Genomic DNA, 25385 nt, shown 5'->3' on the forward strand with positions numbered 1-25385 from the left:
TGCTGATGGTACTAGTACGTATGATGTGCATAGTACATGCACTACACAAGAGGCCAGATGAGGTCTTGCACCATTTACATGGGATAAAACTATGTGAAGGAACATTGCTTTGCAACAGCTAAGGTCCAATTTGAATTATGTACAAGTACCGGTATGCTGAGTGATGTTGTTGAAAGAACCATGAAACAACAGAGCATGGAACTTGGCCTTGAAAACTGCAAAGGAAACAAATGTGTATGATGTCATAAGTTGACTTTCACCCCTTGTACTTATACAAAACCCAAACTTAATTGACCAGAAACCATATTCAAGATACATGATGCATGTGATGATGTACATGTATACATGTACATGCAGTGCACCTGCAAGTTTCAGACTTTGTACTTGTAGTAATAGCCAATCAACAAGGAGTTTTAAGGGTAGATCTTTCCATGTGAAGGAAATGTTAATTCCTGGCCTCAACCCTACCTAAGGTCCTTCAAAGTCAACCAATTCAAAGAACCAGGCTAGGCGTGGATTTTAAATCATGAAGATCACTCTGGCATGAATTTTTAAATATTTTTTTCACGAAGACTCCCAATGAATGCAAAACTGTGAAGAATAATACATGTACATGTCTGTGCATGTACATGTATGTACACTGTACATGTACATACATGTACGTAGTTGTGTACACAGTTAAGCTACATGTGTGACGTAACACGAATACAAGTTTGCGACACACCAGTACATGTAAAGGGAAGACGTACTGAAATCGTATGCATGAAACTAAAAAAAAATTGAAAAACAAAAAATGGGGATCCATGTACGGGGTAAGCTCTCTCTTTAAAACAATTTTAAAGGGTATTACTAAGATTTTTTGGAGGGGAAAAAGTTCAAAATGGTCCATCTATTGATGTAACTTTAGAAATTGAACCTGGCAGGGGAAGTGGCTGAGATGTAATGTTCAGTATACAGTTTCAATATGGTCATAGCCACCACTCATTGGTGTGCATGTGCCAACACAGCATGCTTTCTGTGAATGGTCTGCTAGCCCAGCACGCCATGACGTCATCAACAGGACATCAACATATAGTTAAAATTGCTATTTGAGGAAATATGGTCTGTAAGACTAAGAGCTCGTCGACAAGAACATTCCTGATTTGAAGGGGAAATTTCTCTTTTCTTCCCATATGTGAGTAAACCATATTATCATTATTGTAATCTCCAGTTATCACTTAATCCATACACAGGCACATTAGACATTTTAAGGACAGTTTTAGAGGTGAATTTGGAGGACTTTGACTCAGGGTACGAGCCATTTTGAATGAAATGAATTAATGGAAGCAAAAGTATATATGGAAGATACTTGAACCCTACTATCACTTGACCATGTCCAAATGTTAAAAAAAAAGCCGGTTTGTAGGGTCCAAGTTACTCGGACTACACTGATGCTATAGTTGGGGTATAACAAAGCCATAGTCAAGCTGACTATGGAGGAAGGAACACAAACTACATTTTGTATAGCCCCAGAACTGTGGTGTGGGGTCCGACGTCCCATTAGCAGGGCGGACATCGGACCCCAGTGGGAGCGGGACAGATGTCGGACCCCACAGTTCCGGGCGTCGAGACTAACATTAGGGCCTACAGCCTGTCCCGTACCATTTACTGCCGACTACAGAAGTTACGCCCCAACTACAGCAGAGACTTTCTCTGTCGTCATGGTCGTCTATCAAAAAAAGATCATAACTTACAATTGAGACCAGCTTCGATTTATGTATGTAGTGCTCGAATTTGAACTAGCGAATCTTGAAAGTCATTGCTTAGTAGAACCTGTGGAAAGGCTGCTGAGCTGCATGAACATGATGTACATGTACGTTACTTCCAGAACCACTGCCTACTTACACATGTACGTAGCTCCAAACATCCCAGCTTGAGCGCATCTGTTGGTTGGTCGAATGCCGTGCGCCAGTACATACAGTGCTCACTGAAACTTTTTGGGCAGTTGCGTCGGTCCAGAATTAATATCGAATAAGTGTATTTCGATTTTAAGTATCGATAAACGTCGAGACAGCTATTACACTGTTTCTTGTTCCAAAGTATCGATTAGATGAACGGCAGTCACCCTTGTTGGAAAGGCCCACACGCACATCCTAGGTATGTATGCAGATGTTATTTCTCTAACGGCACAGGTCGAGTTATTTGATTGTCCTCAACGTAAAAATATCCGAAGAGAATAAGGAGTATCGTACCGCACAAGGGCGCTCTTGAATACGAAACCAGACTTCCATAAGTCCTTCAAGCTGAGGTTTATTCCTCCATGCTCTTTGTAAGCACAGTTTCAAAATTCAAATAGACTGTTCAAAACCTCATAAAAACTAAAAGAAGAAGAACCTTATTATTTGTCCTGAAATTGTTCTCCTAGTACTAAACAAGCAGTAGCCTGTTGAAGAGTGTCCGAACACCTCAGTGAAACGCCAAGTCGTTTTAGAAGGGAGAGTGTAGGATCTTTTTCCAAGGGACACGTGACTGAAGGGCCTGAAAAAATTCCAGTGTTTGGATTACCACAGAAGTGGTTCAAAACTTTCTTTAGTCTTACCTTTCCTCTTGGGACGGAAGGCATACAAAAGTAGTGCAACCGCCGCTAAAAACGCCAAAAGGGAAAACAAAATTCATTGTTAAAACCGTGTACCTAAGAATATTGCTTACGTTGCCGCAGCCATAGTTGTACATGTACTAGCGCGTAGCAAAAACCACCTAACGCCACAGGTCGCTTATGCAGGAAAAGGCGATCAATTTAGAACTGACCAGCCGTATTAGGGATAAATAGGTGCTGAATAATGATAGGATGACAGGTTTCAAGATAAATTTGCCTTAGCCTTGTCTTCTTATATGCGGAACAAGTCAACTCGTATGGTACACCGAGTACACTGATCCGTGCGAATTAGTGCACCGCCGCAACTTGAACACGACAGTTTTACCGAGTCTGAACTCTGGTGTCCCGATGACTAGGGAACATAAAAACTTTTTAGAACTACAAATTAAAAACTTATCCGTTTTTAAAGAACACCATAAAGATTTAAAATCGAAATTCACAAACACGATTTGGTCACGCAATGTAAATACAAGGCAGAGCCACCCATGACTTTTTATTGATTAAACTTGAGAATCCAACTCGGAAAGGAGGCTTTGAAAAATATTTGCTATTATATCAATTTATAGAAATTGAAAAGTCATCAGACCTAAAAAAGAAATACCCTGCCTAAAATTGACCCATCACTTCCGAAAATCTAAACTAACTGAAGAACAGTGCAATGCGGCAGTCTCGTACGCAGATGAACATTTACGGTTTGAAATATTTAAGGTAGTCTGTTAGTAAAAGCCGAACTAAAAACAGATCAAAACATTTTATGTATTTTTATAATTTATAAGGTAATAAACTTAAAACATTTATTCTACTTTTACGAAAGATTCAAATTTTTTATCTAACCTTTGCTGACAGAGACTGCGTGATGTCAAATCAACGGAATCTGGAACCCATCGACGGCAGGCAGGTAAATCTTTGCAACGTTGTACAATCTCGTTTTCACGAAAGCACGGGGAGTGAAAACAAACGTGCATAAATCGAACAAGGAGAACTAAGGTGTTGCCGGACGTGAAAGGTCGTTAATAAAATTTGTTTTTTACCCATCTCCAGGTGACTTTTCCTAAATATTACTTGAAGAAGACAAAGGTAAAATAACACCACGAGTGTTTCATGGGATGGTTTCAGTTCGGAATTATTTTTCCAAAAATTATCGAACGTGATAGGACGGCCTACTTCCCCATTTGCAGACCGAACGAGGGTTCCGGAAGCTCGCTGCTGGGTGACCTTTTACTTTCAGACTCTATGGAGTGCCAAAGGATGCATTCCACCAAATCGTTGTATTTCTGCGTGCAAGCTCATTAATATTTTGTGATCCCACGGGATTTTTACAATAAGACAGACCATATTCAGGACGGATAATAAAAATGCTTCTTTTAATCCCGAATTTGGGGCTGATAGTTTCCAGTTTGGGGTATTTCTTTCACAAAAAGCCCAAAATTGCGGGCCTATTTTGGATAGAGGTGGGCGGCTATATTGCAGAAATGAGCGCTTAGGTTACTGCTATTTTTGGGGTATCTTCCTTTAATTAAAGGCGAATAAAAAAAAAACGAGGCTAACCCCCATGATATTGAAACGAAAAGTGATCTTCTGGCCATAATCTTGAATTTCAGTGAAAAAAACGGAGGCCGACCTCTTCACGTAAGTCAACAGGCGGCACTGTTTTGGTCCGATTTTGCACTGTTTTCTATGGACGCGTATTTGGTGTAGTGCAACCCGAAGTGAATACGTCACAAGCACACTTATGTGTGTAAAAAGCATTGGTATATGTTAGAGCGAGAGTACCCGCGCGTGAATCAAAACGCGCGCGTACTCCATTCGAAATATTCATTAGCATAAAATCCAAAAGGCAGTAAAATACCCTTCGAAACAGTGAAACAAAAGTGGAAGATAACGTTAACTGATAATAAAGGGAATTTGAGGGTCTGTATAATAACAAATTATTGCAGCTATACCCTTAACTTTATAGGCACAACTTAGATTCATTGCTGTTGACAAGTTCGAGTTGGTGATGGTCCCTATCCCTGGTGTTGCCGAATGTTTGCATTTACAGTTATCTGAGAGTTAATTTTATTCAGAAACGGCGAGGTGATGTAATTCTTATCTACAATTTCTGTAGGCTTAATAAAAGGTTGATTATGGGCTGTAGTCGAAAACTACAATCAAAGTGGTGTTTTCATCCAAGACACTGCCAACGATAGAAATCACATAAACATAAAACAGATAAAGCAATACCGTTCACTAAACGTAAAACAAGAAAGTAAAATCGATCATAGCGATTCAAGTGAAACCATCTATGTATGAATAGCACTAAATTACGGAAATAAAATGACAATAAATCATAAAAAGAAAAATAGACACAAAGATAAACATGATAATTCTCAACAGGGCAAGGCCGCAGACGACAGGGAAAAGCTGCTCAGAGATAAAACAGCTTCCTACACAAATGGAATCTTTTGCGTTTGAGGTGATTTTACGCCTATGGTTGTTCATCACCGGAGTGTCAGAAGAAAATCCGGGGGGTAAAATCATGTCATCAATACTCAGAACATAAGTATCCCTCTGTTGCTGTTGTTTGTACAATTTTTCAAATTATCTCATTTCCTGTGTTCTTCTTTCCGAATTGAATTGTGGCGTTGCAGTGGCGGAGTACCGCAAATATTAAATTTGGCAAACATGTTACAATAATTAAGATCTCTGTGGTCAATTCACACTTCTGCACGTGTAAGGCCAGGGTTAATCTTCCTTTTTCCCCTTTCAGCGCCTACATGCCATCCATTACGATATATATTGTATGCCCCCCACCAAGACGACTTATGGCGTTTGAGGTGGCTAGGCATTTTTCGACGGTGAGGGAGCTCTTATCGCAGAGTGCAGGCTAGTGTCTGTTGGTGATTAGTACCAGAGTTTCACGTGCCGCCTCTGACCTGTCTTTGGTGTATGGTTTCATGAATCTTGAGCTGGAGTCTTCTCGGTTGTAAAACTGAACTAAGGGACTTTCGCATGCAAGGAATATAAACTGCCCAGCTTGTATTAAGGTCTCTTTTGCGAGATGCACATGTTCACAGTGAAAATACATTGCACTGTTTTAGTTTGACATGTTTTTGTTCGTGTCCCACTTATCCCATTTCGCATTCCCCAGGATGCATTTTGACGAATAAGACATATTTGAGTTGTAGTTTTTTCATATCCCTATATCTTAAAACGGTAACCCACCGTGCATAAGTGTCCCGCTGACTAAACAGTAATTTTTTAAAAATTTAATATAGGTTCCCGATCGAATTTGTCAAAATTCAGTCAAATTCATTACTGTTCATTCGTTTTCCAACGATTTTTTTCAGCTGGTCGCTCCCGTGTTTCTTTTTCATGCGGTAAAGCCTTCGAATTCGGCAAATTATAAGATGCGTATAGAACACAAGGGATATTACAAATAGAAAACACGCAAGAAGTGTGTCCCACGTATTGACCTGAAAGTGGTTTTTACATATATCTCAGACAAATTACACATCAAAAATACAGTGCAATTTTTGCTCTACCGATTGCCCGTTTAATCAAAATGTAGAAATGAAACTTTCTCTGGACCTTCATCACGGACGTTAAAGGAAAAATCCTTTAGATGCAGTTTGCTGATTTGTAATTTATTTTATACACAAGAAACACACTCTCTCTTTCTTTGTGTGAATGTGCATATATACTAAGATTCTCTTAACACAATGGCTTATCTTCTATTTTTGTCACATTTTTAAAGTAATGTCTTTGCTTTCATGTTTCATTCTGGTTGTATCCTCCTTTTTAGACATTTCCCCACTTGATCCATTTGTGTGATATAGTTTTACTTCGCCGTTATTCATTCTTTTCATAACAATGCAAACAAAAAACGAATTAGCAAATTAGCAAATAAACATTAATCAATCGTTATTTTTATAGAGATCTCTACCCGTGAACCGACCGTTTCCTTTCAGGAAATCTTTTGCATAAATAAGTCACAAAGAAAAAAGAATTAGAAGATGTAACGCTTAATGAATGACATTACACGAATCGCATAAATGTTTGCCAATTCACGAAATTGAACGCCAAAACACATACCGTGGGAGTGTCCGCGCGAATGTGAATGCTTTTAGCGTGTATTTCCAAATTGAATGCTGACCCTTCACTTTTGGAATAATAAGATTGTGCAATTGCATGCTCTTAGAATGAAACTGAATGATCAGTTTTGCTCTTTGAATGGTGATCTAGATCGTCAATCTATTTCGTGCTAATTTGAATGGAACTGTCGCTTATTCGTGTGCCAAGATGATGAATTCGGTCGGGAAAACGTTTATAGGGAGTCGCACGCTCCGAACGCAATCTGAGGTAATCCGAGGTAACGACATTCAAACGCATTCGACATATCAACATATAACAGAAAATTATCAAACTTTATGAGCAATATTTCCAAGGAGCAGAGCAACAAATTCTGCGTTGAGAATGCGTAAGTAATCCATCTCGTAGTCTCCTTTACAGTGTCTTAAAACCCCAATTAGTGCACCTAACACGATTTAAAGGACATGCAAAATAATTATATACCAAGTAGAACAAGTTAAACGATAATCATAAAATCAAAGCGTACATAGCTAGGCCTACTTAATATTAAATTAATGGATCAAATTAGTACTATGCAATCTGAAATCTGTAAAATTAATAATCCGTTAAAGCAAGCATCACACTCACTAAACTTGTGCAAGCCTAATTTTGATCACGAAGTGCATACTGACCTCGTGGTCTTTGTTTGGATCCTTTTAAGTATAGAGGCAATCGACCAGTGGTGTTTAATTAAAGAAGTAACATCTACCACGGCACTATTCTTGTATTCTAGGGATAGCTAACCAAAAGCAGCTTCAGTTTTTATACCCGACAAATTATTCGATGACAACTGGTTAAACGAGCCGGGACGTTCCACAGAGAGATGGGTTAAATTTGAACTTAATCATTTTCGAACGTAAGACGTGCTCTGGGGTGCAGAAAAAGTCTCTCACCGCCATCTTATCGTTTATCAGTTTGTAGGTGATAAATGCTTCCTCGGAAACCCCCCCCCACCGCACTCGGGCCCCTCCCCAACAAAAATGGCGACGCCCATGCAAGGAAACATTTAAATAATCATCAGCTGCAACAGAAATGAGAACGGGCACCTGGTTAGCTGAAGAAGCCTGGTACATGTATGTGTTGTGGTAAATTACTTGGTACTTAATTGTTTGACTCTTATCACACACACACAAAATCCCCAGCGCATACAAAGTAGGCATACGGTGTACCGTTAGTGTAACAATACACTGCATAATTAAAAGATGGAAAAATGTATAGCCTGATGCTTGGCCTTCGACAATCTTCTTTCTTCTCAAAATGTACCCCGGACAAATAAAGAGGAAAAATAGCACACAGGATAAGCATCTTTTACAACAAATTTTAAGTTACTTTTTACAAAAGCGATGGTCTTTCGGGAACAAAGCGCATGCATGGTTGGGTATGGCTGCGCTCATAGGACATACTCACACGCACGCGTAGTTGTTCCCGAATAACCTCGTGCTGGGCATGCGCTGTTGGAATACAGAATTCCCTTATTTACCTGTACCTGTTGTACCTCAGCAAGAATCAAGGAACAAATTGCAAAAATGTAAACCATGGGAAAAACTAAGAACAGGATTAGATATTCGCATTATCTTCGATGGTAATCTGAAGTTTATTACTTGGTAATAACAAGCTTCCGGCATTTAAGAATTAATGGGAAAGAAATGGAAACAAATTTATCTTCATGTCAACAACAGAATTACTTTGCCATAGAATTAAACTTTAGTGAACTTTTTAGGGATAAAAAGGTTTTACTCTGAATGCTACCTATGAATAAGTTTTCGGTACATGTACCGTACTTTGTTAAGTTTTCAAGTAATTCTGTGGTACGTGGTTAAAACTGATCAGCCCAATAGCTTTTGAGTGTACAAATTTATATCCAATGGCGATGGCATTGACTGACGTCTCTGAAGTTTGCTTTAGTTATTAAAATGCTTCCGTTATCCAGAGCCTGGATATCAAAAGACAAAACTCAAGAGGGAAGACAGAAATCAAGATTAGGTCAAATCCTTGTAAATTGAAATTAACTGGTGATAATAAAACAAAACAAGAAAATAAAGGACAACTGTAAGCATAAAGTTATAAAAAGCCACGCACAAGATTTCCAAACGACTGGCATGAAAACACAATACGGGCGATTAACAAGTTTAACAACGAGTTTAAAACGCGTTGGTCAGATCATCAGCAAAAAATAATCAAACTGAACGTTTCCAAGGAGCAGAGCAACAAATTCTACGTGGACAATGCCTGATGAGTAATCCCACGTGTAGCTTCTTCGGGGCCTACCTAGCTTTCTGGAAACGGGGAGGAGTAGCATATATTATGGGCGTGCTAGTCATAAAAACCCTCCCATACCTACCCGACTAAAAAATTTACATCATTTACCAATTTCAACGTTCTACTCCTCCCTGGATATCTACCCACGGGGAAACAAATCAACCCCCCCCAAAAATCAAACCACTCCCCCTCCGAAAAAAATCGACCCGACCATCCCAAGAATTATTTTTTGAAGTTGCTTGCGTTCGCTCTGATTGTTTGACTGATTGTTTTGACTGATCGTTTTGACTGGTCGGTCTGACTCGCTCAGGCTCGAATTTTTTTTCTTTTTCATTCGCAAGGTGGTGTCCTCGATTTTTATAAAGAAATGATATAAGATCGTTGAATTTTAACGACTCGACTCTAAACCATGTCATTAACACAAGAAATTCGATGTTGCCAAAAATGTAAAACAGAAAAACCGCATACCGATTTTAAAAACAAAGTTAAGACGGGAGAACACACGATTTATTGCAAACCATGTACGTATTTTTAAACACGCAATCGACAAATATAAATGTAAAAAGTGTCACCCCGTTTGTCCTCACGGAAAAACAAAACAGGATGTATCGAAGGTCTCGAGGCTCTGTTTTGTAAACATCAAAAATACAAATCACAGTGTTATTTTTGTAAACCTATAAGTGAAATAGGCTTAAACAAATGCCACTTTAATAAATATAACGAAATAAAACTATGACAACTAAAACTATGGCAAACAAAACGTATATCGTGTCTGATGATTATGAATTTCTCAATCAAAATTGTCAAAGTAAAGACGTAGTAAATGGTCTTTTTAACCCCTCTAATCTCATAATAGAAGACCCTGATTTACAAAAGAATGGTTTTGTAAAGCTATGTTTTTCTCCTATTATTTCATCAATATCATGAAAAACGTCACCTTTTAATAATGATGCAAGAAACGATATGCTAAGGAATTCAACCCGTTTATAAATTTGGAATCCCAGAAAAGAGCGCAAACTCGAAGATATAATTGGATATCAAATCTGTTATTATTTAAAAGAAGAAATAGATACCCTGAACCGCATTAATGCCGCGGCATATAGATTAATTGGTTTGCGATCGAGTAAAAAAGACACCATTATTCCAAACGTTACATTAAATGCCTTTATCCCCGCATGAACATGACCAGAGAACTGAACTTAGGGACAAGTGGACACTCGCATTCTAACTTTACGATTGCCTCGAGCAGCCCGTTTATTGAACTTGACAGAGTTCAGGTTGTTCCCACCCGAAGCTGGCGACGTGGAACTGCAAATTACTTACATTGCGTACAGGCAAGGTATACCTATTCAGCAAAAATTACAGAGATAGTTCCCGCCCGAAGCTGGTGACGCGGAACAGCAACTAATATCAGCAAAATGTATTTTTAAAAAAAACAATTATCAGCGTTTTGTTTCTGCCCCAAAGCAAATGGGGCGGTAAATCATTTTGGAATGTATCTGCGCGGTACAGAGCCTTCGACATGCGAATCAAACAACAATTCCAAATGACAGAATGCAAAATTAACCAATTCCAAATGAACAAATTAACAAGGATCTACTCCACCATACAATATCTTTAGGGCCAACCATCCTTAGTTATCAATATCAAACGCTGGGATTGGACAGCAATTTCCATGAAGTGCGGCCCGACTTGGGCCTCCACTGGCTTGCTGGAATATGGGTCAACTAATGAGCATTTTCCAAAACCACTAACAACTATTTATGTCAAACGACAGAAATTGGCGAATACAAAATGGCTTTTCTTAATTTGGCCCTGCTTTCCCCGACAAAGGAAGGGGTCAGGAGTTTCTTTCCGAACATTCCCTGAAGCGTCGTAAATAATAATGCGTTGACTGAAAAACTGAGGTAAATTTGCCGTCCCTGAATGAAATTCGCGCCAACATCCACTAAAGTCGGTGACTTTGCCAATTCTAAGAAGGGCGAAAAACCCACTAAACCATTAAGGAAAAGGGGGAAATTCCCTTCTGGCTCCTTAAAAACTGGCAACCGAGTACAGGAATTACTGTCGATTACTCTAGAATCGGCAAAGTGGACTACCGACGGAATGCGCACCAAAATTTTTGCAAAGCAACAAAAGAGACATTGAAGTAAGCTACGGCGGACAGGGGGTGGCACTGAACGAGGTGGAGGAGGGTTGCTTTTGCAAAAAACGACAGGTTTTTCTCTTCACCAACCAAACGCTAGGTCTCTCTACAGCTACTAAGTTCGTAAGGTCACGCCAGTAACAAGGCATTAAATCACCGTGCAAACAACCCCTACTGACCCACTTAGTGACGAGGATCCTCCAATGTCCTGCGGTGATTTGAAGCTGCAATTTATTTTGCCTCAAATTGATTAAAGCGAGCAAGAACAAATTAACGGCGAAAGAAAAAATAGAACACACATTAAAGCCAATTTATTAATTGAGCAAAGCTTTCAAAAAACGTATGTATGTCAAATTACTCACAAAAGGCACAGGTGCAAAAAGCATTAACATTTTCACTTCTCTCTTTGATAAAAATAGAAACCCAATCACTTACGATAATTTTGGTGTATATGATGGTGAACGATGCGTCATTAACTCGTTAATCAGCCTGAAAGATATTTATTATGGCGCGCACGGTGTAAGTCTTAAGATTGTGAGACCCAAAGTCAAAACGGCCAACATAGAGATGGTAAAGAGACCATGTCCACTTCCAAATGAAACATTATGGAAATTTACTGACAGAAAGGGCGTCGTGAATAAAGATGACTGCGAGAATAAAGATGACAGCGATGAGTATGACAGCGATGATGACTATTTGCCCATTCATCCTTATGAGGAAAAATAAATAGCTTAAAATAAATGTGGTTTCTCGTCTCGCTTTGAGATTGGAAACTAAAAAAGTGAAATAAGTATATCGAAGGAAATGTGACAACCAGTCATAGTACGTCCTTCGAGGTTAATGGTAGAGTCCTCGATGGACCTGCTGTAGTTCACTTTCTGGTTCCTGGAACCTGTGGTACCTTCGAGGAGTATTTAATAAATAATTTAATAATAACGTGATATATTAATAAAAGCAAACCACGTCTCAAGACAAGCTTTAAATGTCGAACAATATCACATCGTGGACTAAAAACGGTGTCAAACAATATAACGAAGACTATAATTATCATTATTACCCCAGAAATAAATATACTAAAAAAGAGAATATCAATTCAGTTGAACGGCATATTAATAATTTTAGAATCTCCCGAGACGCAGAAAAGAATATCTGAAACAAAACGTCTAACAGTCACACCCACAGGACGACGCAGCCAATTGACTAAATCTGATTACATACGTGCAATCAAATATTATAAGGATTATGGCAAATTTGATCGAGTAAATATAGAAACAACCAACAGATTTGAAAACCTCTGCAAACTATGAATTGATACCAGAAAAACCCATCCCTAATGTCATGATTTTTTGTAATTATTATGGAAAACTCATTTATGACAAATCTTATCAGCGTGGAATCAGTTTAACATTAGTCGCCAAACTAAAGTCCAAACAGCGATGGAAGTACAAATTTTAAGAAAATTTGATGGCAATAAAGACAAACAATATTATCATTCAGTTGATACCCAAAATGACGTTGTATCGCGTATAGACTCAATCAAATATAAATTATGATTGAGTATAGAGATAACATCATTGAACAGATTGAGTACTTCATAAATAAATTTAAAGTTCGGGATTTGACATGGAAGAAATACTCAAATTTTATATCAGCATCGGTAGGCATGGGGATATAGGCGGAAACAGTCATATTGAGTTAGACAAATTCGTTACATCTGAAAAAAAGCCGTACTTAATATCAAAAACGAAGAACAGAAGTGTATATGTTGGTGCTTGAGGGCAGCCTTGGGTAGGTTTCCACCACACGTTTCTATACAAATTCAAAACAAACCGGAATATGAGGTACACGAAGAAAAACCGTCTACCTATACCGAGGACGACGGTCTTGATTTTACAGGCATCGATTTTCCCACACCGGTTTCTCAGATATCACGCATCGAAAAACAAGACAACATCACGATCAATGTCTTTTGTTACGATATCCCGAACCGGAAGAAACCAATTTTAAACGGCTCGAATATGGTGAACATTTTATTAAGCGGCTTTCAAAAAATGTTAAATCCAGCGAATCGCCGGCTCGCCCACACGAAGACCTGCTAATTTTACAGAAGAATCGCAATGTAAGCTATCAATAAAGGGTCGATCGATGAAAGTCGCCCGATCGATCATCAAAGCCTATTGCAAAAGACCACAATTGTTGGATCAAAGATAAATCGAGACTCTTGTCAACTCAAATTAGTGAACATCATGGAAAAAATATTTTTATGATCGTTGCAATTCACACTGTTATAAGCAAGCCGATTTAGATAGACATTTTAAAGAGTGTCAAGGCGAAGGATGTCCTGCCTGTTTTCTCAAAATGCCAGAAGCCACAGTAATGAATGAACCCCCATGACAATCTTTACTAATAGTAAACAAAACCAAAAATGCCGTTTGTCATTTATGCTGATTTTGAATCGATCTTAGTACTGACGGGTGACAAGTCCCATCCACAAAAACAAGTCGCTTGTGGGTTTTTATATAATACGGTAATGCGTTTTGATGGCAAAATAACCGCTAAAAAACTTTATTGAGGGTCAAATGTGCCGCAACTCACTCCCAAGCAAGAGAGAGGATTTAAATATGCCAGAAGGTGCTAGATTTGTGAAAAGCCCATTAGATACGGTAAATATGAATGCCAGTGTGACACACCGAAGAAGTCAAACATCTCTGACGACGACCGTTGTATGATTTGCAACAAACGTTTTAGGACAAATCCTAAAGCCAGAGATCACTGCCACATGACGGGGCTCTTAAGCGGTGCGGCCCACTCATACTGCAACTCGCAACTTAAAAGTGATGCATATAACGATACACCAATTCCGGTGATACTCCACAACCTGGAAAACTATGATGCTCATCTCATTATGCAAAGAGCGGCCACGTTTAAAGGCAATGTTTAAACAGACGAGATCTCTTGCATTCCTAAAAACAGTGAAAAGTATATTAGTTTTTCTCTCGACGTACTTCGATTTTTAGACTCATACCACATTATAGCAACGTCACTTAGCCAAAATTGCCGAAGCATGTCCGACTTGTGTTAACTCGTGAAGCCTAAAGACAACATCTATCATCATTAAGCGTACAAGATCATTAATAATTTACAAAAAGGCATTTATCCATATGAATATACAGATCCTTTTGATCGATTCAAAGAAACGCAATTACCACCTCAAGATGCTTTTTATAGAGTCAACTCAAACGAGAAAACCTTTCTGACGAACAATTTCTCCACGCGAAAAAAGTCTGGATAACGTTTGGATGTCAAACCCTAGGCGATTATCACGATCTTTATATAAAAACAGACACCCTGCTCTTAGCAGACGTGTTTCAAAACTTTAGACACGCTTGTTATGAACATTATGGTCTCGATCCCGCCAATTATTACACGGCCCCCGGGGTTTTTTTTGGGACGTCTTATTAAACACACCGAGATAAAACTCAAACTATTCACAGACATCCATACGCACTTGGTTTTTGAAAAAGGGAAACGAGGAGGCATCTTGAGCGTGGGAGGTAAACCGATATTCACGGCTAATATCAAATATCTACCCGATTATGACCCCGAGAAACCTGACAGTTATCTGATGTATCTTGATGCAAACAATCTCTATGGTTGGGCCATGTTGCAAACTTTGCCATTTGACGACTATTGCTGGTTAGAAATCTAGAATGCTTCACTACAGAATTTATTCTCGACTTAGATCCCTATGGTTACATTGGATATATGATCGAGGTAGATCTCGAATACCAGCCCAATTTACACGATCTTCATAACGATTATCCTCTGGTACCTGAAAACACAATAATCGATATAGAGCTCTTCAGCCCTGATCAAAAATTATAACTCAGAAACAAAGCCCCCAACATAATAAAAAAAATCATCGCAACTTTAGGGACTAAAAATGAACATGTAATACATAATTGCAACTGTATTTACGATTAGGGCTAAAACTTGGAAAACTACTCCGCGAGCACGTAAACAAGCCAAATTTAAAATTGATCAAGAAGTTTTTAAAATCGTTAATAACGCAGTCTTTGGCAAAAACATGGAAAACATTCGCAAACGTTGTAACGCAAAAATAATGCGCGACAACAGCGATCTCGATGTCGCAAAATTCACACGTATGATCAATAACCCCAGTTTTAAAAGATGTATACCTTTCAAAGAATGTGAAATGAGGTATATCGAAATAATGAAAAAAAACCAAGCTCACCAAACCCATCTACAGAGAAGTTGCGATTTTAGAATTGGCAAAAATGCTAATGTATGACTTTTATTACAACACATTGAAAACCCGTTATGACGACCGATTGATTCTCTCATATACCGACACCGACGGCTTACTTTGTGAGGTTCAAACTGAGGATTTATATCACGATCTAAAATGTATTCAAGATCAACTCGACACGAGTAATTATCCTTAAGATCATCCACTCTTACAACAAAGTTAATAAAATGTCATTGGGAAATTTAAAGACGAATTTGGCGGTAAACTTATTTCAGAAGCCGTCTGTTTCCGACCTAAGATGTATTCGATCAACTTCAAAGATAACTCAAAAAAGCCAAAAGTGTCACTAAGGTCGTAACTGAACAGGATCTAAATCACGAATCTCATAAAGACTGTCTGTTAAACCTAAATGTATTAATGATCAGTATTCGATACGATCGTATTATCATCAGCTTTATACGAATGTTCAAAAAAGTTGTTGCTATATTCACCGGACACCAAACGATACATCCGGCATCGGTACAACGGCATCGGTACCCTGGCATTTGATCATTTATCGAATAAAATTTAAAAAAAAACAAAAAAAACAGTGTCTTCGGGTATCACTTGTAGCTCTTCTCTCACAAAAGAACGTTTGCGTTGGACCCGTTTTTATTTTTTGCCGTTGACTCATTTGATCGGACTCGAGCGCGTTTTTCGATTAGATATACGTCTACGCTTCAGATCAGGTCGGGTCGGGTCGGTCGCTCTTCTGACAGTGCCACCTTCTTGTTCACCCGAGTAATACAGGTACGATCTAAAGCGTTTGGAAAATATTGATTTGATGACTTTTAAAGGAACAGCGTCGATAAATCGGGTTTTTTCATCGTTTAGCGATTTCACGACCTGGGGCAACCTTTCCGCCCATTCCACGTTTCATTCACCTGTATTTAACATTTGTTGCGTATACTGATAACCAAACAATCGTTCGGCCGATGTCCTATTAAATCGTTCGATTCCTTGCGATCGATGGACCCCCAGTTCACCCACTTGCACCTTCACACCCTTTTTTCACGCGTTTTTTAAACTCGCCTTTAAATTCTGATCCAGAGTCTGCGTTAAGCGTTTTAGGCTAAGTCAAGGGAGACCTATCATAAATTCGTTTTATGGCGTCGGTCACTTGTTCGGTCGTTTTACTGGTCAAAGACTCGGCTTCTTTGTATCTAGAAGCCACGTCGACTACCGTTAACGCATATTTGAAAGTACGTCGTTTTACCCGATCCCAGGGTAAATACAACACGTCTATTTGATGTGTTTTGTTGGGTTTGGCAAATTCTGCTTGCAAAGAACTTGGCCTGGGTATATATCCAGCGGCAGGCAGATAAATTTGCCAAATGGCTTGCTTTTTTTAAGAAATGGCTTTATTTTTTTAATTCGCCCATTTAAAAAGTTACAAAGTTGTGTGCGATGTTCTACCCGTGTTTCTTTGGTTTGGGCTAAGTGTTTTATCGCTAACTCGTGTCTCTTGCGTTCTTCGTCGACCTGATTTTTCCCAATCAAACTAAACAAAAAATTAGACCCCGTAAACGCTAAAGCATTCACCAGCACTCCACCGACCACTTTTGCTACACTCACCATTTTTTTAACGCAAGCACTTAAAAAAAATTAAAAATTATTAAAAAACCCACCCTTTAAAAAACCATGAACAACGGTAAGAAGCTCAACCTAAACCGCCGAATCAAAGTGGCCAGAACCATCAAAGGTGAACGACGCGAATAACCATAACTCACAATCCAAGTGCAATTGCTGAAAATCAAAACTAATCGTGAAGTTACCGCTCATGGCGGGCATCGATGATGTCATCGTCCCCGGCACGATCAAGCTCGCTTTTAAACTCGATCTAGACGGAGTGACAGAAGACAACCGAACCAACTATTCTAACCTATATGGATGCTGACGTGTTTCACAACTTTAAAGATGATTGGCTACTCGCGACACAAACCAAAAACATGGCATATTTCGGTTTAGAAAGCGGTTCGGTTTAGAGAAAACGTCGCCAAGCTCAGACTCGGAGCTAATGACGCCAGTGAGCAAGGTAACAACGGAAAAGACAAAGCCATCGCAAACGCTTTTGGCAACCGATACGCGATCCCTCACGATATCGAAATGTTAACCAGTCACATGCCGTTTTTGCATTCAGCTTTCAAACAACCTTCGACTTATGCTCGAATATGAAGTCGCTACCAACCGCCAACTCGCTCAAACGCTGGAAAACATACATCATATTACATGTTTGACATCATTCACAACTTGGGAATGCGATCATTTAATTAATCGAATACCCTATTGAACGTGGTCATTAACCAACCGATTTGCAGTTTGAAAGGAGATTTGATTCTTTTCAAAGATCCCACAGTCAAAAACCCTTTGAGGTTTTAAAACCCTCACTTCACCAAGACGCTCATTACGGACGAAGGTAAATCCGAATATCAACACTGGAACGAAGCGCGTAAGTTTTTTGGAGACTCTAGCACTGAATCGGTCAGGAGTGTCGCAAAAGACCTCAACTTGGCGGGTATACCGATATGGGTGACTATCTGAAAGAAAAATACGGTTTGTGGCTCCATTTTAGAAGCATCGATGACAACGCGGGTCATGGTACAAATTACGCGAGGAGCAGAAACCGCAGGCGAATTAATGATATACGTGTTTCTCATCATTGATGTCCAACTTACGATCGAAGACGGAAATTTTCTTTTAAAAAGTATATATGCGATGAAACAAAGTCTTTGTCAAAACGCTTTAATCGTTGGAAAACCAACTTGGGGAAAACCAAGTGGGTATTAGACTTAGTCGAAACCAGTTATCTCTATGCGTTTGAAGTTATCGTGATCATATGTCCCACGATTTTTAAAAATGAAACTTTCTCGAAAGATTTTGGGTATTTACCAATCCCAACGTGTATTTATGCTACATTGATCGGAAACGTTTAGAATTAAACGAAGCCATCGAGTTGTTTCAAAAAATATCTTTGACGGAATCGAGACGTTGTTTTTAATTGATGGTTGTTCTTCTGACCAAGTGAAATATCGTAAAAAAGTAAAACGGGTAATAACTGCACCTTGACCAAAACGGCGTTTTCAGGTAGACACTATCGGCATTCGTGTTGGTTGTGTTCTTTTATTGCAAAGACCGAAACTCTTTTTATCAGGCTTTAGACGAAAACGACGTCGAAAGACATCTCAGGGACGTAAAATACAGTAAACTGATGTTAAAAACCAAACCCTCCGGTGAGTTGGTGTTTGACATAAGGTCATTTATAAGGAATTTTTAAGACATTTATAAAACAATTATAGATCCCCGAAACGATTTGTAAGACAATTATAATAAATTTCTACAAGCATTTTAAAAATTGTGTTCTAGTATAAAAAGGGCCACGTTACAACATGTTCAAATATTTATCGAGTTAATAATAGCGCCAAATTTAATGTATTACACCTGCGCATACACACAACTAAAACAAAAGTAAACTCGATCGATTGGGTTGCTTCACTCGTTCCGTTAAAATTCATTCAAAATTATTTTCCCTATTTTAAAAATGCAAAAACAAACCGCAACTTTCAAAACAATTTTAAAACCGGATTCGAGCCAAACACACACTCGAATCTGACCCAAACCCCAAACCTAATTGATTTCAAAGACTAACTTTGTTCGTTAGTAGCTGCGAGCGATTCTAAACGACATCTCGACAACGAATACACCGTCAAAAGGAATCGAAAAGGAACACAGAACAAGAAAAACTTTATCAACGTTACTCGGCTAAATTTGGCAAGAAAGTCGTATCCACGGTGGGTGGAAGTCTGTTGAGTCTTTTTTCTCATCTACGTGGGATTGCACGAACTTATGGGTCACGACGTTACATTGGATTCTGAATAAGCGTTCACAAAAGATTGCAAACGAGATCCCATTATCAGTTTGAGCATGGGCGCCTCACAAAGGTTTGTTACAAGCACGGATGTTATCTTTCTCCGTTCGTTGGTACACTGATCACGGTCAAATATCATTGTTTCAACAAAAAAGGCAGTGGTAAAATAAACAGTAATAAAATATTCAGTGGCAAAAAAATAATAAAACAACATCAAATAGAATAAGTAATTATGAATCAAACGATCATGAATCAAACGATGAAACCGGAAACCACAGAGCAAGCATCGAGTAAAACGAGCAAAGCCGCGTGTGCGTTGGTTTTGGGTTATTTTAATTTGGGTAATAATTCTGGGAAACGATAAGTAAAAGGCGGCGTTTTAAAAACAGTTTTAATAATTTTAACACCTCGTCTAAATTAGGCGAGATGTTTTGGACGGTGGCTAATTTTTTGTCCAGTAAATTATGTCGCAAACCAAATCAAAGCCAGAGAAATCGCAAGCACACCGATCGTTAGTGCCAATTAATGTTTCATCTTGATGGGGTGTCTTGACCCTACGCAATGTTTGCCCTTGGGTAGATATCTTACTCGATATTTGCCCATGGGTAGATACCTTACTCGGTGTTTTCCCATGGGTAGATAGATACCTTACCCTGAACCGAAGATAGATTTTGTTCTTGTTTTTGATCTGGTTCAAAATCGTCTGGGACGGTTTGTGACGTATTGTCATTATTGATATCAGGATGATATCCAGGGTGCATGTCTTTGGTCGGAATCTAAAGGTTTTCATTGTAACCTTTAAACGTTCCGATTCTGAGATCCATATCCCATGGAACCAGATACAAACCTTGCCTTACGACGAAATTGAAAGGAGTTTTGGCACATCGTAATGAATCTTGAAACTGATTGTTCGAGATCTAGAACCGAATCAATCAATGAATTTACGATAGTCACAAATTGTCGTTGTGCGTCTAATCCAGTTCCTTGGCCAACACACTGGTTTTGGTCTGTGCTTGGGCACCCAATAAAGCATAGACATAAGCTCGGATAGATTCATTCATCTTGATGATTCCGACGTCTGTGAGTTTGGTTCTTTTGGGGGAATAAAGTCCCACCAAGCAGTTTTAACGCTATCGTCTGGTTCGAGCCAAATCACAGCAAGATCACTTGGGTGACCAGATCCTCTCGGCGGGGGCGCCCAACCAAATCCCATGGTTCTTTTACCCCAGTCTTCTCCGTACTCGTTAAAGACAGGTTCAGGATTATAATTATTTCCAGGCACGGGTAAATATCGTCCACTTTTAAATCTATTGTAATTGTAAGCAGTACCAAACCGTTTAAATAAGTATCCCTTGTTTGTTTAAAAATATTTTGTCGGGTTCACGCTACACGGCTGGCGGGTATCAGTAAACGCTTCGTGATCATAGTGGTTAACAGGTCAAATAAATCTTCATCCTGTGAAGGCACAGCGCAGTAAAACAAATTTTTTCGATAACAATAAAGCCAAAGTCTACCCCACACGCAATCGTTGCACAATAGACCGCAAAATTGATTTGATTTTGATAACACGACAAAAGGGTCACTTTTCGAATGATCGATACCTCCTTGGTTTGTCACCCGTGGAAGTTTTTAAGCCAAAGTGATATCAAGAAACTTGGCCCAAAACGATCTGTCTTTGTCCACAATAAACAAGTTACTAAACTTAACTCCCATACTATTTTTTAAAACGCAAGAAAAAACTATTTTTCAACCAGAGTAATAAAAAGTATGGCAATCATCTCACACACGTTTCACTTTGTCAAAAATGAGCACACGTTTCAATTACAAAATTACATCGACAAGTTACAAGGCACAAAAAAGTTAGAGTTACAAAAGTCAGTTTTCACCCTGGATATTTTAACATTACAAGCTCTACCGAAATCGATTGGCAAACTCATATAAATGGCAGACCGAGAAACCGACCGACCGAGCCAAGGAGTGAAGAGCGTGCGATACCCGACCTCGCCCCACCACCACCACCACCACCGACACTGCCACCGCCCGCCAAACCTGACAGACAAGATGTTGATATGAGTATTGCAGAATCACTTAAACTTACAGAATTAGAAAGTGACAATTTGATTTACTTTTATGACGTAATAAGCTATTATATTCGAGCTTACGAGGCGGGAAATCTAGAATTCAGTGCCACCATTACCCAAAGAATATTGACCTCAATAATAAAAAAGAAACGTTAAGAAACCAACGTTTCAATTTAAGAAAAAAAAACTGAAGCAACAGGAAGAGAGAAAGATACTGCATTACTTCATTTAACGCTTTTAACTCAAGAATGCGCCGATACTATTGAAAAAGCACGCCGTATCGCCCTGGAGTTTATAGGAGAGGGATTTTTAGCCGACAATACCGACGAAAGAACGAGAACAATAAGAAGGGCTCAATTCGAACCCAGAGATGCTCTTTTAGTTATGGGTTTTAATCATGTCATCAAGCAACGGCTGCACTCGGGTGAAACGTCGGGAAAACATTTTGCAACCTGGAGAGCGCGGTAGCGTCGTTATTCTTCCGGGTTTTAATCACGTTGATTGATTTGAATTTATTTTAAAGGCAATTCCGGGCGTAAGTTTAAAGTACACCGAGATTCAATTTAGTTTCAAATATGATCACAGATTTAAATCTCAGATTGAGATTGGGTAAAGAAGTCGGTGAGTTGTCAAACTTATCAAAAGGTCGGTTGGTTCCAAACGCTATTTACAAAGGGAAAATAAACGTAAACCCTTTTGACGAGTTTTGGATACACTGTCGAGATTAAACACCAGTTTTAATTATTTTAACGGTCAACCTTCAGACAATCTGTGTTCTGTCGTTAATCTGAGCGATAAACAAAACGATACTGTAAAACCGCTTAAAACCAAAAAAAAAAGGTTTCCATTTTCCGTGGAGAAACGATAAGGGAGCAATCATTAATAACAAGGATGGTAATATTTCGATCGAGTTAGAAATTGTAGGGGCCCAATCGTAACGAGAATCTAAATTTTTTTTTAGACACATAATTAAAAAGAAACGATTAATGCCTCCAATACATTAAGGCTTTATCCCGAGCTGCCAGAGCGTGAACCAAATGAACCGATTAATGAACCAAATAATGAAACAAAACTCACAGAGTCAAAAAGATTGAAGACATCAAAACAGAACTGATGTAAGAGCGCAACGTGAGAGAAACCACGCATAAAAAATCAAACCGGCACTCACTGCGCTCAGTTATGTAGAATATGGAGTCTAGGTATTGGGGTGCAACGTTGGCGGTCGATGGAATTGATGGAAGGTATCGCGATCGGTGCGTTTGGGGCATGCGGTATTAAAATATGGCAGCCGTAGCTTAATTTACAAGTCTAAAAAATTATGACCAAATCCGGATGCTTTGTGACGCAAAGTTAAATACGATCGATGAGTACATGTCGCAAACTAATTAACGACGGTGACATTTCTCACGAAGAATTCGTTGTGATCGCCATTGAATTACGCAAGTTTAACGAGTTGAAAGAAAAACTGCGTCATAAAGCAGACACAAAACTGACTAAAACAAAAGAATCCCGAGCTGAAGTCGAAGAACGTGCTAAAACATTGGCGCGAGAGATGGTAGAAAAGGGCAAAAAGTCATGATAGAAGAGTAGGAGAAGATGTAAAAAGAGAATGGTCATTTTACGTTTTGAAGAGACCGAGTGGGTTTGTCGTTAGTTATGAAAAACAACCCGCGGGTTTTCCTCCAAAATACAGTGAAGTTAGCCCTATGGCACCAAGCGAATAAAAAAAATGTCGAGCCCGAGCAGATCCGCCTCTGCTCCTTTGCAATTTTTATAACCCCAATTTATGCACCTAAAATGATTTCAAGGACACGCAAAATGAAATTTATACCCAGTGGAACATGTTAAACGACAGTTATAGAAATCAAAGCCTACATAGCTAGGCCTAGTTATTATCAAATCAATGGAAAAATTGTTTTAAATGCAAAGTCAAGTCTGTCAAATTAATAATACGTGAAAACAAGCACCACACTTGCTAAATTTGTGCAAACTGACGAAGTATGCACGAAGTGCATACTTACCTCGTGTGGCATAATTCCCGTGTTTGTTCGGATCGTTTTACGTATAGAGGCAATCGACCTGTGTAGTAGAAGTACATCTACCACAGCACAATTCTTGTATTCTAGGGATAGCTATTCCAAACGTAGCTTCAGTTTTTATCCCCGACAATTTATTCGATGACAACTTCTTAAACAAGCCGAGACGTTCCACAGAGAGATGAGTTAAATTTGAATTTAATCATTTTCTTACGAAAGACGTAAGACAGCCTCTCGCTGCCCACCCAATAAATATTACAGTTTACGACCGTTTCAAAGCAGCAGTGCAGGACGTTTCAAAACTGTCAAGAAACAGTCCACCATTTTATTTGTATCTCCATTATGATTTAGCTTGGTCATACAATATCACAGTTGTCGACAAAAACCAAATAATTACAAATAATATGACGTAGGGGTCACAAAAGGAGGAAGAGGGCGCTTGTCTCACCCCACCCCCGGAAAAAAATTTGTCACAAAAAGATAAGGGAATGAAAATATCAAATTTGCGTTGAAAAAATCGTCATAACTGACATCCAATGTCTATCGTTTATCAGTTCGCTGCTGATAAACACTTCCCCCAGAAAGTTCCCCCGCACGCAAGGAAACATTGAAATAATCATCAGCTGCAACAAAAACGAGAATGGGCAGCTCGATTTGCTGAAGAAACCAGGTACATGTTGATCTTGATGCAAATGTGGCGTGGTAAATTACTCGGTACTTAATTGATTGACTCTCATAAAAAATCCCAAGCTTATAGGATACTACCCAGTAGCGCCATACGCCGTACTGTCAGTGTAACAATACATTACACTGAGATTGCGGGAACACTAACACTAGTCTTAGTGGATGTAGTTTGGCACTTGCTTCTACTCGTTACTACAGAATTTCTGAGCATAAACGTTTCATTTGCCTTCGGCTAATTTTGTGCTGTGTCCCTGGTGGATGGTCCAATGGTGAGTGTGACAATCAGTAAGGGTGTGTTAAGTGGTTGTTAGGGTGAATGAACTTTTGCCCGAGTCAAATGTGGCATTCATATAAATCCTTTGATTCTCTGTAATACGCAATTGCTATGCTAACTTTAAGTTTCATCCAGTTTCTTTAATTGTTCCCATTCACAACTGCTTTAAATACGCAGTTCCTAATAACGTGTAACGTCACTGCAGTTTAAACCACGCCCACTGCACATTCCATGGATCAGGGAACCGGCAAATAACGAATAAACTAACAAATAACAAATAACGAACAAATAGCGCTTGTCCAATGGGAGCCTGAATCAGCGAGCATCCGCGTGTATGATGACGAAGTTACTTGCAAACCAGATATTTCTTACTCCTACATTTTCATAGACTTTTAATAGAACACTGGTGGTCGAATATAGCAGACCAGCCCCTCGTGATTGGACGGTGGAAGGAGGAACGATCCCCTAATTAAAGCGGACGTGTTGTCTAACTGCAGAACTAGTTTATTAAATATGAAAACGGTAGGTGTAGTGTAATGGCAAGACGGCACCGTAAAAAATAATACAATGGATGGGATGGTCAAAGGATACAGTAATGGCTAACACGACTTGCTGACCAATACAGTATGGCACGTTATAAAATCATGTTACGGAACACAGTCACCACGTTGAGCCCCGTAAATTTTAAAATTTCTGCGACCCAAGATCGTGCGAAATATTTATACAATGATCAGTACTTACTAGGAATTTCTAGCACTGACACTCTCCCACACTTAGGAGCATGGTTTAGGCCGTGCTCCCCGGCCTGCAAATTAACAAAGGCAAGATGCAGAAAGAACGGTTCTACATTCGAGACCCCAAAGCAAACAAACCACCTTGACACTGCGTGCACGGAAGCGCCCAAAATGTATAAACTTTAAGTTAATTACCTGCGTCACATGTATTGAAAGGCAGGGGGTGCCCTTACTCTGGCACGGAATAATTAT

At 39.1% G+C, this 25385-nt stretch overlaps 1 protein-coding gene across 7 annotated transcripts in view; it reads right to left on the reverse strand.

The window, feature by feature from the left end:
* The window catches only part of LOC110980182 (multiple PDZ domain protein-like), a 77169-nt gene extending 75034 nt beyond the window's left edge, over positions 1–2135 (reverse strand). For 2 of the 7 annotated variants that reach the window (XM_022236595.2, XM_022236589.2), the window contains exons 1-2: positions 1885–2135; positions 150–215 (exon numbers count right to left, since the gene is read on the reverse strand). The gene's annotated coding sequence lies outside the window, so the exon portion shown is untranslated. Of the gene's footprint in view, positions 1–149; positions 216–1641; positions 1690–1733 lie in introns of those variants that run through there. The other 5 variants (XM_022236590.2, XM_022236596.2, XM_022236591.2 and 2 more) reach the window with 5 other exon arrangements.
* Between the last annotated feature and the right edge of the window lie 23250 nt (positions 2136–25385).

Source organism: Acanthaster planci, linkage group LG12, assembly GCF_054643075.1.
Source record: "Acanthaster planci isolate LZ-2023a linkage group LG12, COTS_SCS, whole genome shotgun sequence".
Taxonomy (NCBI): Eukaryota; Metazoa; Echinodermata; class Asteroidea; order Valvatida; family Acanthasteridae; genus Acanthaster; species Acanthaster planci.